This window comes from Mercenaria mercenaria, chromosome 7 (genome assembly GCF_021730395.1).
Source record: "Mercenaria mercenaria strain notata chromosome 7, MADL_Memer_1, whole genome shotgun sequence".
NCBI lineage: Eukaryota > Metazoa > Mollusca > Bivalvia > Venerida > Veneridae > Mercenaria > Mercenaria mercenaria.
The window spans coordinates 85,956,745-85,971,180 of record NC_069367.1 but is presented as its reverse complement, the minus strand read 5'-3'; positions in this window follow the sequence as shown (position 1 = coordinate 85,971,180).

Genomic DNA, 14,436 nt, shown 5'->3' with positions numbered 1-14,436 from the left:
ATTTCAAAATATCGTTTTCGGAAAGTGATTTGAACGCAGTAAATGTATTCATAATTACAGGTGGATTTGAGTAGGAATAATTTTTCCATTGCTGGGTGTTTCAGTTGATATGTTATCAACATCATTTCTCAACTTGATTATTTTATCAGCATAATATCGTAGAAAGTCATTTGCCAAAGATACTGCACTTGTGTGTAATGGGAGCGGATTGTCCTTTGGCCTTCCAAGTAAATCGGATGTTACAGCATATAGCTTTTTGATGTTTCATTCTGCTTCTCAAATCTTGTTCTGGTAGTACTCATCCTTGGCCCTAGAAAGTTCAGCACTATATATATTTCTTACACCACATATACTTTCTTTGACAGATCAGATTTGTTATTCATGAAGATTTTTGTATTGATCGTTTGTATTGTTTCAGCTTTTTTAAGTATCCGGAGTACCAAGGAACTGTCGGTCTACAGAGAATAGTTTTTTCCTTTAGAGGGCCATGTTTCTGAACAATGTGTGACGTGATTCTAGTGAACTCAGACACAAGGTCATTGACATTGGACGAGCTCACTACAATGTTTTTAATTGTCCAAATTCTGCTTGTAATATGTCACTGGATACAGATTTGCAATTGCGAGATTTGATTTCTTTTCTGTTTAGTGTTACAACTAACAAAACAGTGGTCAGATATGTAATTCTCTGGCAAAGATTCACACGTTTGTCTTCTAGCTTTGTGATCATCAATCCAAAAGATTTCAAGCACTGTTGAATTTGTTTGGTGTAGCAGTCTGACTTATTATCCATGTGGATGTTACAGTCACCTAACAGCACCAGAGACTAAGATCTGGTCGTTATTTGTTCAAGAAACTCAGTGAATTCTGTCATAAACATAGCCTGACTGTCTCTTGAATACGGAGGTCTATATATACCAAAGATGTAGAGGATGAATGAATGACTATATATTTTCCATTCAGCACATTCAAAGGACTGAAAGGTTTTTGCTGGGCATCTTGACACTTTGTTATTGTTTCTGTATATTAGGGCAAGTCCTCCACCTTTACGGTCTGGTCTCGGGACATCATCAAAGCAGTTACCATCCTGAGACAATTCCCCCCTTGCAACGTAATCACCATCCGGCTGTAGCCAAGTTTCAGTGATCACACAGAGGTCTATACCCTCCTCTAATATGTGCTGGAGAAGATCAGCAGACTTTCCTCGCACAGACCTTATGTTCACAGTTGAAAGTTTCAGTTGTTTCTTTCTATGGGCATTCAATAAAATGAATGATCTAATTGAATTTGGATCAAATTTGAACGTTCCTGTTGTTTATTTCTGTGTGCATTTTATTAATGTATGATCTAGTTTAATTTGGGTCGAATTTAGTTTATACTAATTTGTTTTAGCTCGATTGTGATGAAAGCTTTAAGCTTATTGTAACCACTTTCGAGTCCGCTTCCTCTTAAAATCAGTACTGGTGTCATATGAGAAGTCGTAGTCGTGACCCCAGTGGGGCTCGAACCCACGACCCCTGGATTGAGTGGCCGACACCTTATCCACTAGACCACCGCTCCCCTTCTTCCCTGGGTCGAATTTGTCAAGTGAATATCAGCTTTAGATTTTATCCTCGGGCGACCAGCTCGTTTATCTCTGTATTTTAAAAGATTATACTTTTTCAACATAGCTAATGTTTCTTTTTTCGGAATTGGATACCTCCTAGGCACATCTCTATTATCCAGTAGTTGGTCTTTACTGTATTGTATACCTTTACATGGATTAGCCATAATTTCGAGTAAGATGTTGTTCACCAAAACTATATGAAATTATTGAAACATTACCCAATATTTCTCAAATTACAATATCTTTTATCAAAGTTATTTATAGTTGTGAGTCGTCGGCATAAAAGTGATGATTAAGCTCATGGCTTCTGCAGATTTAACCAACGGGTTATGTGTACATGAGGTATGTTTTCGGTCTTTGGACAGATCCTTGCGGTACACTGTATTTCATGTGGACTGGAGTAGATAGTTGGCCATTTAATTAGATTGCTTGGCAGCGGTCATTAAGATAGGAAGTCATCCACTGTAGTGGTTTGCCAATGATCCCGAAGTCCTTTTCCAAGCGTTGTAGCAATGTTTCATGGTCGATAGTATCAAACGCAGCTGATAATTCAAGCATTACCAAAAATGTGATTTCGTTTTAATCCAGGGATAGAAAAATATCATTTTGAACTATGAAAAGTTTAATTTCTGTCGAGTGATGCTTTTTACATGCAGACTGGTGCGGTTTATGTAAGTTCTTCGAATTCAGGTGGCACTCGATGCGTTTATCTGCTACCTTTTTCCAGTTATTATGATAACGCAGGCCTGTAGTTCATTAGTTCATTGGAATCAATGTTTGTTTTTAAAAAAGTCTAACGTGAAATTTTTTGTATGCTTTTTTCTCTGTAGACCGACGTGGTCTCCAGTAATGTGTTCATTATTTTTGTCAAAGCTGGAAGGAGCTCGTCAAGGCATGTTTTAAAAGCCAAGTTGGTATTGGGTCTAATTTACACGAATAACATGAAGATGCGTGAATATAATTCTTCATTTATTCTTGGGTGGCTGGAGTAAAACTGTTTAGGCAGTCCTCCATTGGTCTAGATGACTTGGGAAAGCCCTATTCAAAGTTATAATAAATTCGAGCCCGTTTTATTTGTTTAATCATGGACACCTTTGGTTTACGCTGCTTACGCTTGAGCTTGCTTTTTAGAAGTTTGGCTTCCTAAAAGTAGTCTGTAAATAGGTGAAAGCTTTCAGTAAATCTTTACTACAGATCGTCGGAACTGTTAGAAAAATACAATACTAACCTAAAAACACTTTAAAAGTTGGACTTACACACCCGGAATACTATGGAGATTTTTTTTTTTTTTATAAAAATCGGAAAATTAAATATAGTCCTTATTTTAATCAAATATTTGTAAAATGGGTCAAATGATCGTCAAAAGTGGATTCGATGAAATATTGTTAAGCACAGTGCATGTTTAGTGACTGACCTCTCTATAATTAATCCATACGCTTTCCTATTTAATGGTGCGATGACTAATAAGGTGTAAAACTCCATGAAGCCTTTCTCCTAAACCCTACATTCAATGGGCGGAGGGAGTTGAATTTTGTCTTACAGATTTCTTAGTACTGCCCTTAAAAGTTTGGCTCTTGGTGCTCTGACTTCAGACAAGTTGTTGTGTATATTGGTGTAATCATACTTTAGATTTACCTTAATTTTATGTTTTACTGAATTAATCAGGTAGTTTTGCACTAATGTTAGAGCCTTTCTCAGCATGGATTTTATTTACTTGTTGAAAGTAGAGTGATAGCGAGATTAGCTTGCCCTAAACGAGTTAAAACACCCAGTTTCCTTTATATAGGTATCTAACCGTTCAAAGGCGGTACACCTACTTTCTTTTACTATATTTCTTGTATTGTCTGTTTCGTATGTTGTTTTTTGTTGTAAGCGTTTCTTTCTCCCACTCACTCCATCAATCTTCCCTCCTTTCCCCTTACAATTGTGCTCATTTTTGCATCCCCTTCCCCTCTACTTTGAGTTAGTTTTCGTAGCTCCATTTTTTTTGCTACCAGAATACTAAAGCGGTACACGATTGTTTTTTCCTGCTTATAGTGGTGCGTGTGTGTGCTTTCTCAATCTAAATCGGTGCCCTACTGTGTTCTTGTATCTTACCTATCTGTTTTTCTGTGTTAGTCAGTTGGGTGTGGTTTTGTGTTTATCTTTGATACATATATATTTGCATTATTGTGATTTACGTTGTAATGTAACTGTATATTCTTCCTTGTTCTACTTTCCCCTTCAACTCCACCCTTATACCAGATAGGCCTTTTCTGTCGTATTAAGTTAATTTTTTCATCTACTCTGTTCACATTCTCGGCATTAAAGATTGAAATCTGGATGGAGGCCCATGGCAGGACAGTCATTTTACTTGAAAAATAAATAATTACGCGCGATTATCATTTGGTTGTACATTTTATTTTCACTTCCAGATAAAAACAATTCGTCTTTATCTGACACATTATACGAGAGTTTCGTAAACAAAAAATGGTACTAGTAAGACGGAAAAGTTTTTACAGTATCAGACAATTTCAGATCTATGATATCATGATGGGAAGTTTCCTTTTAGCCGTATGGATAGCTCCATTCTTTACATGCACGGACCCAGAGCCTAGCAGAAGGGCATTGTGGATCAATCTTCACTTTGTTTCTTAAATTTTACAAAGAAAATCGGTTTTGAAACCCCCTGCCCCCTTGTTATGTTGACTCCCACTTCAAAGTTGGTGTCTCACTAACCAGAATTTCTGGACCTGGCTATGATTTACTAATAAAATATTATATTCAAACAAATACGTGTATAATTATGTCCGCATGTTATATTGTGCGACATTTGCCGTCTTCACCTAACATGTTTTGACTGTTTCACTAGACACATGATGAATTGGCACGATTATATTGAGCTGTCTGAGAGTTTCGCATTATACAGAGACATGCTGCCAAAAAGTATGAAATCATGAGAGTATCTTACATTTGTTTCAATTCGCTTGTTAAATGTATTCATAACTTGTGTATATTGGCTCATGCTATCAATATATCTTTTGAAAGGTTATATTTTATCAGGTACATTGTTTATGAGTGTCTACAAGTAAAACGCGTCTTTTAAGGAATTTGATGTACAAAGTACAAATTCGAAAACTATGAAATACTAGTCAACAGCATGGCGGATGAATCTGAATCTGTCCTTTATATTTTATGTTCATGCCTTTTGTGTTTGCTTTATTGCATATATTTATCTTAATTGTAAAGTATTTCGGCGAATGCATTTGTAAAAGTTGTTGTTTCATGTTTTTGTTTGAAAAATATTAACTGGATCATCAGTAAGACACGTTGATATGATTATTATTTTTATTTCCTCTCATGTATGATTTACAATCGTACATTGTAATCTAACATATTTTATATAAAATCTAAATGTTTGGAGCAACACCAATGAATTTTTACATTGTTCACAATTTTACTCTTTTTTATCGTAATCGCACTAGTATCCTTGCGATAACTATATAAATAGAAATGTTTTTATTCATTTTTTAAACCCCTTATAAAAACCCTGCCCTTTTGGACAATTTATATCAAAATGGATAAAAAAAAAAGATCATAATTTAGATATAGAGAATATTTCCCGTTTATTTTTTTGTAGAAACAGTTGGCATGATTTTTGGCAGTCGGCCATCTTGAATATTACATCGACTTTCTTTCGTTTACGTATTTTGATAATACCAAGTAACATTTGTACCAAATTTGATGCTTTTTCCACAAATGACACGACTTAATGTAATTAAGTCACCATATGGATGCTTATATCTAAGAGTATTCGTTTTACTAGTGGGCATTTGACATCACATTCAGAGATTGATTAGCTTGGAATTCAGGATGGTCAAGGTTTCTTCTTACCATTTAAAGACCTAGAACTGTCTATACCAGCTTTAAAAATTTTACAAAATGACCATATCAAATTTATTTCAGAATCAATCAAGCATCTAACTGGTTAATTTTCTTTTTTTATTTAACGGATAATGATGCGTGATAATCTGCCTAGTTCTCCACAATTTGTTGAACATTTAATTGTCTTAATTCTTCGCATAAACTCGGTGTGTACAAAGTCTGAACATGAAAATGATGAAAAGGAACATATACTTTCTCCTCTTAGGAGAAAGATAAATAAGCAGAATTATTTGCATAAACTTGGCTTGTACCAGCTAGTCAAACATAGATATAAAGTGTAATATGAATTAAAAGGTGCAAATTGCAAACCTTCTTGGAGCAAACAATTTATGCTAAGCAATATTTTTCCGACTGCAATGACATTATTTGTTTTGAAAGGTTTATATCAAATAAAGCTCTTTACTATTTCAATATGTGATTTATATGTTTTCCCCTGAGGCAAAACTGATTTTACTGACCTTGTTTTAGGACATTATTAAATCTGTATTTACTTATAAAAGTTAAAATACTAATTGATTCCAGAATATTCGATTGTGTTGTGTAATACTTATTGACAAAAAGTGTATGTCAGTTATTTTTAGAAAAGATTGTCCTTGGTTTTTCCAGAATACTCTTTTTATTCTTAACATTACGAATTTTATTCTTAATATTATGAAATTCTGTAACCTTCTCATACAATAAATAGGTTGATATCTGACATTTAAACTTAGAACCTAAGAAGCTAGACTGTAGATATTGATGAAACTTTCCTTTATTTCTTTAAAAATAAATTGTTACCAGTTTTGATATTTAATATTATGAAGGATTATGTGAAGGATTTATATTTCTGGATTTAAAAAGTTATCTTTTAAGAGAGGAATTATAAGTTTTGGATATTACTTTTGACCTGTGTGAAACATTGTGGAATTCATCCTCACTGAATTAAATTTGACCTGGACAGGATTTGGACTATTTTAACATATAACATTAGTGTATACTGCTTTTTGTCATTTTTAAAGCTAATTGTATTTTACTTAAATTCATGAATAAGATTTTGTTATTGTTTGTAGTTGCTGGTTTGTCTTTTTGTTGCTATTTGAACAGGTCTTTAACTGCTAAGTACGGGTGAACAATAAAACTGTATAGCGAAGTAAAAGTAAAATCCTGTTGACATTCCCTTATGATCCTGCTTACCATGACCCGTAAACTAACCATCCAAAATGGCTTTCAAACAATATGAAATATTGTAGTAGTTTGTTTGTTGAGAGGAATTAATCCATATTTTCTTGCACAGGCAAGCCTTAGTCAATAAAATGCACGTCCGCTTAGCGCAATAGGGAGCGGGCAGATCTACGGATCTCGTGGTCCTAAGTTCGAGACTTGGGTGAGGCGTATGTTCTCCGTGACGATTTTATAAAAGACATTGTGTCTGAAATTATATGTCCTCCACCTGTGATTCATGTGGAGAAGTTGGCAGGTACTTGCAGAAAAAAGGTTTTTACTGGTATAGAAACCAGGAACACTGATTAGGTCAAGTGCTTGCCGTTATGTAACTGAAATACTGTTGAAAAATGCTTTAAACCCAAAAACAATCAAACAAACAAATAAGTCAGTACAAACCTTGTTCTTAGGAAATTTGACTCAATGTGTCAACAATATCATTGTTAAATCGGCGAATATCCAGTTGTTGATGTACAGTTTATAACCGTTACGATAGATTAGTTATCATACATAAGGGATCTTGAAATATAAGCGAGGATGTGTTACATGCCCATTGGTTTTAAACTACTCCTTATGTTTTACTAACGTTGCCGAATAAGGCTTTGTAAGGAAATTTCTTCATTATTTTATGAACTCAGCAGATCACTCCTATATTCCCTAGAAAAACATGAAATCTAATCCGACGACTAAATCAGAATACCTACTTAAACATGAAAACATCTTTACCCGAAAAAAATAATCATGTGTCATAAACTGTATGTATATAATTGTTTAAGACTACTTCTCTTAAAATATACTAAAATCCCATTGATGCTTATATATGTACACGAACTTTAACGCCGCCGTTACATGACTAAAATACTGTTGAAAAACGGCGTTAAACTCAAAACAGACAAAACGAAATTTAACTGATACATTTACTAGTTCATGATCTTGAACTAAAGATTTTTTCCACAAAATGTTTTGGTCAATTTTATCATAACAGTTGAAAACTTTTCATTGCAGAAAGTTATTGATAATCTAAAGATTGATAAAAAAAGTGAAGAATGGAGTGCGTTACCAGAAATGCTTGAATCAGGAATTCTTAAAAACGTGAAACAACTCAGTATGGAGTTACATTATAACAATGCATAAGGCAAAGATCAAATCAAGACATTAAGAAAATTATATGATGCGAGATTCCGTATCTTTATGCATGGACATAATCCGTCAGGCACACGGCATTTACGAGAACCATATTTAATAACGGCAAACTTAAAAATATATCATATATATCATTGATTAATACTAAATCAAATATCAAACAAAATTTATGTAAAATTAAAATACATTTGAAATTATCTGTTTACCATATAGCTGGTTTCTCTGTGGTAAAATAGAAAACAAGACACATCAGTCTACCAATTCTAACAAATGATATGTGGGATATTTATCTATTGATAACGCAACTGTTTATATTGCAGTCATATGCGTTTTATGTGTAGATACTACTTGAAGTGTGTGGGTTGTGTTGACTTCTGACCAATGAGTTAATCTTTAACACAATTGTGTATTTTTTTATAAAAGCAATGCATTTTGTTTCGTATTAGGTAAATATCTACCAGTTATTGTAAGATATGAAACTATGTCACACGGCTAATATGACTGCCATATTTTTTTCAAAATGGCGACCAAGATGACCACTAAAATATATATTTTCAAAAGTATGCATATATATGAACGTTTAAATATGTTTTAATGTAATGTATTGCATTATTAAGATGGATACAATCAGACCATAAGCCATGTACGCAATGTAGATAACCAATATGGCGCCCTTTTTTCAAAGTGGCTACCAATAGTTAATATGATACGGCTTATTTGCATACATTATTGAGGTTCAAGTTGTTTTATGTAGTTTAATATAATTATTATTACTGTTTTAAATCATGTTGACAACATCTCAGACAACAAATAAGCCCCTTTTCACAATGGCCGTCAAGAAGTCAGTATGTTCAGTTTTTCTAATATACTGGAGAATGTACAAAATGTTTAATGTAAGGTTTTGTATTATTTTGACGGATAATTTAACTATATACAATTTGAAATATACATTGGGTTTACAGATAATTATGAGTTGGTACCAATGTTATACTTGGTATAACAACTGGGCACTCAATGAATCTAGTGGTATAGAGAAGGTAACTATGGATACCTTAGGTATATCGTCAGACAATGTTGGCTTTTAATACAGGCCACTATGAATATCCTTAGGATATAGACAGGCAAACTGTGTATCAGTAGTATGTAGGCAGTCTATTTTTAGGTATATTTTGTATACAGACAGGCCATCCGGGCTAGATGTTTATGCCACTGTCGGTATCTAGAGTATACAAACATGACGCTCTGGGCAATACATATAGACATCTTGGGAAAACATGGCTATCTATATAGACAACAATAGGTAGCCTGGACATATAGACAGCATGGGTATCCTAGTTATACAGAAAAAATATCCTTGGTATACATACATGCACATTCCACTATGTGTATCTTATTAATACAATCAATCACTTTTTTGTTTTGCGCATACAGAAAGGCCACCCTGGCAATACATACAGTCCAGTATTGGTACCCTAGCTATACATACATATCACTATTGGTATATTGTATCATGAGTATACAGAAAGGCCTGTCCGTGTATACTGTTCATACAGACATGTCTTATTGGCTACCCATGTATACATATTACCAAAATATATAGACTGTCAATTTTTGGTATTCTTGACATACAAAAGGACCAACCGAGCTTTCGTGCTTTAGAGACACAGAACTCTGGACATGCTATCATGGCTATACATTCGCGTCACTTTGGATGATAGTGATATACAGACAGGTTACATATGTATCCAAGTTATAGAGCCAGGCCACTCTGTGTTGACTGGATATACAAACATATCATCGTGGCCATACGTACTGGCTATTATGGATATCAGGGATTTACATTTAAGCCTTTCTTGGTCATAAACTTGGATATACAGGCAGACCATCGTTGCTATACACTAGGCCAGTAAATGCGTTGCGCTTGGTATACAGACAGGTCACCTATGTGCATGTTTGTGCGGGCTATATAAGTCAGTTTAGCCGCGTCGCGTCCCCTCTCGTCCCGTCGCGTCCCGAAATATATTATATCAGTTCTACTAAATTATTATTATTATTATACCAGATTTGTTGAGCGCCCTTTTCATATGTAATATACGTTCAAAGGCGATTTACAATTAAACATGTGACACATCGCAGATATGTAGGAAAATAACAAAACATGACATATGCAATCACAAAACTGAAACTGAACAATTTGATTAAACGCCTTTTTTATAAATGATATTTTCAATGGCGTTGTACATAATAATAAAAAATAATAGTTATTACAGCAATATCATAAATGAACAATGATAATATTTACAGCCTTATTGTAACAAACAGCCATGACCGCACCCCACACCCCCGAGGTCGTTTTACCCCTATTGCCAATACCAGTGCTTTAAACATCTGGTACGCCCAGACGGGCTGCATATAGTGGTTCAACCTCCCGGTAAATGGTGCCATCATGTACTGTTTTAGATAGAAATACCACACATTTCAAGTGAAACTCAAGTCTTGCGAAAAACACACACATAGAACGGCATAACCCTTAAAATGTGACATGATGAAATAAAAGATGGATTGTCAATTTAGTTAATTACATGATGAATTGTACAGTTAAGAGATCTTCGTCAGCGACGAATGACTTGCTGTAGTTCTGTATTACAAAAATAACAATGGCATATTTATTATGAGTAGAAACAGTCACAGTTGGTACCTATGTGTTGTAGAAAATTTTGAAAAGGTGTGTTTTGAGAGCTCTTTTGAATGAATTAAGTGATGAATCTTTTCTGAGATTGTCAGGGAGAGAGTTCCATAGTTTCGCGGCGGCAACCCTGAAACTTCTATCCCCGTAGGTAACCAGTCGACTTTTGTGTGGCACAAGGGTTGTTGCTGCATTTGCTGACCTCAGATTTCTAGCTGGCACGTACACCTCCAGTAAGTCTCTCATATACACCGGCGACTGTCCATGCAAGGCCTTGAATGTTTGAATGAGAATTTTGTATTCTATCTTGTATTTGATAAAACAAATGGATTTGGTTCAAATAAAATAGATGTTTTACCTTATCACACCAATTTTTCTTTTTTTACCATTTTTTTTTACTTTTGTTCCGAGTTTCGTTCCCTTTAATTCCAAGAGTTAGTCTATTTTTTTTTTTGAAATTCTATTTTCAGATTTTCAATCCTTTAAGTATTTTTCAAACTTTTTTATTATTAGTCCTATGTAAAAAGTGAATACATTTTTCTGTTGTAACATGTGTCGGTGAAACATTGTTTTTATTCATTATAATGTATCCCTAATATTAGGGATTCTTATATTTACCTCATATACTAGTATTTCTTATATGTGCCGCTGAAGCCCAGACTGAAGCACTTCAAAGACGAGAAAAAACAGTATTAAGTTTTTTATTACGTTTCAAATTATTCTGCAACTGTAGTTGCAGTCATATTAGAAGATGTTTTTCTAAATTTCTTGTGGTTGCCATTCTTCTGTGACAAAACCTGTAGTGGTGGTATAAATCACACCTGTGACATTTCAAGTTATGCCACCTTGAGTAGCATCGATATACAAACAGGTCACTCTGGCCGTTTACTTAATGTCACCACTATGAAAACCTTGTGTATAAATACATGCACAGGTTTACCCTAGGTATAGGTGCAGGTCTATCTGGGTATCCTTGGTATACTGTCAGTTAGTCCTTGCTATATATATGGGTAACTTAGGTATAGATACAGACTGGCCACTTGTGTATCCTTTGTATATAGACAGGCCTTCCTAATTATACACTTATGCTAGTTTGGACATATACTAATTATGCTTTCTAACTTTGCATGGATAGCATAACGTAACGGATCTAAGTTTGCATGTGTACAAAGAATACCACGGGAGACATACATGACTGTATACCTATAATATCCAAAGTAACATATTACATACTATTGTGGGTTGCAAGACGATATATGGCAGTTCAATGTTCAAATGCTTCCGATCCAACCAGGTTTGAATGTTTGAATGTACATGCGAGACCATTTATATACCGACTGTAGTAATGTAAATGGTAACGAGTACAATAAAGTTGTAACATTTTTAAAACAACGTCTTCTGGTATTGTGCATAGAAAAATTATTATGAACAAGATTGAACTGTGCGAAATACTTCGTGCAATATTTGAATAAGTGTTACATACTAATTATGACCAATTCTCTGTAAGAACCAAAATAATAAAGAAGGGTTCGGAATGTCATAGTCCCACAATTACTTCATATTTGCACCCTTTTAGAATTCCTGAAATGAAATTACATTGTCAGATACAGAATTATTGCAAAACAAATGTACTTTATTTAAAATCATCTTACAACGTTATACTGTCCAAAACTTTGACCAGAAAGTAAAGAAAATGATCCGTTACTATTGTTACTAATCATGACTGTCCTTTTTTTTTCAAGTTGCCATAATTACTACAATCATATTGCATTAGAAAAAAACTTTAAATCATATCTATTTTCCCGCTGCAGTTAATATAAGGCTAGTCATATTAAAAATCACATTTTTTAGATAAAATAACAAAAATATCTATATGTTTGTGTAAAGACAGTTTCTTTCACCTTTGGAAATCACTTTGTTGCCATGGAAACAAATAGTAGCAAAAGCAAAATAATGTATATTTCGCCATTTGATTTAATATATAAATCTTAAATACAATTCAAATTTATTAACAAATAACGGTGTATGGCCAATAAATAGTATGACATTTAAAAAATATACAGTATGTCCATGTAAGAACAATTTCGGAAAGTGTATTAGGTTTAATAAAATCGGTAAAAATCCTTTGAATCAGAAAATGCAACCAAGAACAACAATAGCAGATTAGGTTTGATGGAGTCTGTTGATGAGAGAAAATGTGCAACACCTCTCAATCCCTCTACCACCGGCTTAAGCGGAACTCTAATACACATATGTTGAATGGACGTCATGATCCTAAAGGACCAGAATATATAACAACACTGAATCCAAGTACGGGGAGAGTTTTTACAGCCGAAACACGGCACGTAAAGATTGCTATTTTGATAGTCAATAAAATCTGTTAAAAGATCCGTTGGAAGCAGAGAATGCAACCGAGAATAACAATAGCAGAATCGGTTTGATTGAGTCTGTTCAAGAGTGGTAATGAAATGTGCAACACCTCTCACGCCCCCTAGCACTGGCATAAGCGGAACTCTATTGCACATATGTTGAATATGACAATATGACAAAATTAAAAACTTAAATGATAAGATGAACATTTTCTGTTATAAAATTACAATAAGCATGTAAAAATTACAATGCTTAATTATTGTGATTTAAAATACAAATATCCCATTGATTTCTATCCATTAAATTGTTTTCGTGAATATTTTAAAAATTGATATTTCTTGACCAAGATGCACATTCTTCCTTTAACAATCAAATTAAATCAAATGATCTACAGGACAGTTTAGTCGATATTTTGCTAGATATAACTTTAAATGTGGTGCCCCTCTATCCGGAGTACTTTTTGTTGATATAAAATCTTTCCGGTAGTTCTTTTCGGTATTACGCACGTTTTTATCGCCACTGAGGGCGCCATGTTTGTTCTTTCTGAGTTTCAAGTTTTTGAGTCGAAATTCTCTTGTATAGCCGCTCATGGTGTAAGTTTTATAGTTACATTGTATAATTTGAAGCTGTTCTTTGTGACTGTAAAAATGTTTAAACCTGTCAAGCCATATAGCCTTTGATACAGGCGATTTTTATAACATGCTATTCGCACCTGAATTTTCTCGAACCATGTATTGTTGTTTTTGTAAGTCCAACATCTGTATTAAAAGGTTAAATGTCAATATATACTGTTTCTACGCATATCATGTAATTGATTAGGACTTGTTAGACGTTAATATTGTCCTTTATATAATATATTTAACAATAAGTAATTTTCTTGTCCTGCTTTTTTAACGAATTGTAATTCTAATTTCAGTAATTTATCCGATGGCACGATATACATTAAAGAGCTTGAACAGTCAGTGTCTTCGTCTTGTCAATTGGGTTCGCTAGCTGCAAAGTACATCTTAGGGCAGCATATTAAATGTATGTATTTCTTTCAAACTATCAAGACGAGACCTTTGTTAAGGGTAGCTATAGCTAATGTAGATTTAAGATTTGAACCCTAATCAAGCACATTCTAGTTCCAGGAAATACTTTCAAAAGGTATCAAAGTACACAGCTAAATCTATTTTATTTATTAAAGTAAATGCATTCTGGTAAAAAAGGCTTTTATATGCCTTATTAGCTCACCTGAGCAATGAACATGTGAGTTTTTCCGATAGCTCGATGTCCAGTAGCCTGGCTCCCCGGCTGCATGGTTATTTCTATATAAATACTGGAAACATTTTGTAAGAAAATTTTACGCCTATAAAACAGCACAATTTTATCTGATGGCTGAACCATACAGCCTGGTGAAAGTTGGCCAATGTAACCGTAGATTACCCCTGTAAACCGTTAACTACTGAGAACCCTATCAATTGTAAGGCAATTAACTATCAAATGTAATAACAAGTTCTCCTTACCAA